Source organism: Myotis brandtii, unplaced genomic scaffold (genome assembly GCF_000412655.1).
Source record: "Myotis brandtii unplaced genomic scaffold, ASM41265v1 scaffold929, whole genome shotgun sequence".
In the NCBI taxonomy this organism is placed as follows: Eukaryota; Metazoa; Chordata; class Mammalia; order Chiroptera; family Vespertilionidae; genus Myotis; species Myotis brandtii.
The window spans coordinates 142,717-145,785 of record NW_005371832.1 but is presented as its reverse complement, the minus strand read 5'-3'; positions in this window follow the sequence as shown (position 1 = coordinate 145,785).

The following is a 3,069-nucleotide window of genomic DNA, read 5'->3' as shown; positions in this document are numbered from 1 at the left end:
TGCGGCGGCGGAGCGCAGGGCTCTGACCCGGCCCGCCCTTCCCGTCTGGGGTTTCACCCTCATCTCCCTCCCGGTGCACACACACTTCCCGGCCTTCCCGGTTTTCATTGGGGTATTTACCCAAGAAACTGTCACTGGACATCTCACCGATGTGCCTGCATTGTCATGCAGAGAAAGAAGGGGGAGAGGAGAGAATTAAGACGTCTCCAATTTTTAACGCCCCACTTTCCTCCTTTCCTTCCCATTTAAAACAAAACAAACAAAGAAAACCAAAGACAAAACACATACATTTCTGTATTTCTCTACTGCATGTCAGTGCAGGTTACCGGTTGGCCAATTCCGCGCAGCGTTGGGGGGATGAGAGGGTGGGGGTGGGGGGGTGTCTGTGTGTCCGTGCACCGATGGAGATGAGAATGCTGGAAAATTCCTGTGCTTACGCTTGTATACACTGCTCTTTGTTTTCATTCGCTTTGTTCATGGACAAGATAAAGGAGGCTTTCGGTGTTTCGTGCGGTGTGTTTTTGAGGCTGGTGAATGAAATCTAGCTGTTTATCTTGTCTAAGTCACACGGAGGAATGCAATAGCTGCTTTATGTTATGAAGAGTTGATTTAACCAAGGAAGGTTTGGGGGGTCGGGGGAGGGAAGCCCTGATCTGTCTCCAGTTTTTCAGCAACTGAATCTGTCTCGCATGAATTAAGAAAGTTTGTAGCCAAGCAAGGCTTATTGGACTTGGGAGTTAGAGCCTTTTCCGTGTTAGCCACAGAGTATGTGAGCGGTGGCTCCTGCTGTCTGTGTCAGCAGGCAGTTGAATGTCATTAAACTCTTGCAGGAATTTCATTTCTGCCCGACATCCGATTTTGGCACAGAGTCCAGTAGACCTTAGACGTTTCTGAATATTTTTAAGTTGGCCAGTTCAAACTTTTCTGAGAAAGAAGCAGACCAGGGCAAAAACAGGCAGGTCACCGGGTGACCCGTGTGTCAGAGGCGGATGGAAAGCCGAGTGGGAATGGGCAGGGGTGCGTGGTGTGGCCTGGAAGCATTGGCCTGGCGGTGTTTTCCAGCCCCCAGCAAACTGCTGGGTGAAGACATGGGTGGAAAGCTACATGCCCGAGCTCGAAAGCAGGAGGAAGGCTGCAAAACCTCTGGCGCTGCCAGACGGAACTGGAGGGCAGGCAGTTCAGTGTGCATCCTGGAAACAGACCAGCTCCTGGGGTGATGGAGGTAAAGAGGGGGAGCCCTGCAACAGAACCGCGACAAAGGCAAGCAGCCAGGAGCTCTGAGCCCTTTGTTCAAAGATACCTTAAGAGGCTTGTGAATCAAAGTACTGCTCTCTTTAGACATGTTAAAAAGTGTAAAACTTCTAAGTTATTACAGACTTTAAAAGCTACTTAAAAAGGCAGGTACTTTGGGGTTCTGTTCGTTACATTAGCTTTCAACCATTAACAACTGACAGTCTTCTTCCTTCTAAAACCCTGGCCTCTTCCCCACCCCACTTCACTCTGATTATTTTATAGCAAATCCCATACATTATATTACTTTATGTTTTACAATCTATCAGTGTTTCAATATGTATCTCAAAGAGATTAGGACTACCCTTTTAAAACCTAACCACAATATTATCAACTATCACCACACTCCAAAAAAAAAGTGGTGATATATCCTTATTGTCATCCGAGTTCCGGTCTATATTCACATTTCTCTGATTATCCTATAATTTCCTTTTCAAGTCATTTTATTTGAATAAAGATCCAAACAATCCCATCAATTGTCTAGTTAATATGTCCCTTAAATCACTTTTTTAAAAAATCCTCTCTCTCTCTCTCTCTCTCTCTCCCCCAATTGTTTTGTTGGAAAAAACCTGGTCACTTGTTCAGTAGAGTTTCTGATAGTCTGTATTTTGCTGGCTGCATCTCCATACTGTGTTTGTTAGATATTAAATATTTGTCATATGTATTTGATCTTGTAATGTCAAAAGTGAGTGTTTATGTACTGATATACCACAGGAAGTTAGCAACCAAGTAGTGAAAGCATTTAAGCGCAATAAAACGGCCTTTGGCTATGGCGATACAGCAAAGAATAAGGTCTTTTGCTGTTCTGTGGAGTTCGTCAGGGACTGGTGCTGTGGAAGATGCCAGCCACACGTAGGCACAATGAAACAGATCCAGACCTCAATTCTAGTAGCTCGATGCCAGAAAGAGGTGTCACCCATAGTGGATATAAAGCATTCACTAAAGAGCTCTATATGTCACTATCAAATGGTAGGCAAATATTCCTACCTTGGTCGCTGGCTTTTCTGACACGAGGAACGAGAAAGGTGACAGCTGTGAGGGTATGTGCTCTTTGTGAAAATCTCCAAATTGGTCTGTGAAGCAGGACAGGAGCAGCCCTTCCTTCCGCCTTTCCCTGGCTCTCCTCCTCCCCACCACCTTCACTTTGGGGAACTTTTTTCACCGTCAGACACCTAAAGCCTAGCACAGACTGGCACCGAATATTTATCTCACATCAGTTTATTTAGCGAATATTTATCTCACATCAGTTTATTTAGCACCTACTGTGTCCCGTGCTGGGCCGGGGAGGCCCTCCGGCTGCCAAGGGGAATAAAGACAGACTTAATCACTGTCTTTAAGGAGGCCTAATCTAGGCAAATAATGGCACAAACATGTGACATTTTAACAGTGACAACTAACAACTGTTACAGAGGAAAGAGGAACAGAGAGGGCCACTGGTGGGTGGTTTGACCTTGTAGGGAGGTCAGTGCCGGCTTCCCCAGGGGCGGGAAGGATGAGAAGGAATTAACAAGAAGTGAGTGAGCACTGAAAAGTGTCTTCTAGATGTATGGGCTCCTGGGGTCACTGGGACTTTAGGGAGCGCTGTGTCAGGGAGTGCAGTGGGCAGGAGACAGGCTGCAGGGGTGACAGGAGGGGTGGGAGGGGGGTAAGGGAGCCGATGGCAAGCAGATTACTCTTTGGAGAAGTTTGACTGGGAAGGGGAAGGGAGAGGAACTTGGGGGTGGGAGGAGGCCACTGAGGTGTTTTTGATTTTTACAGAAAGAGAAGGCTTAAAGTCCA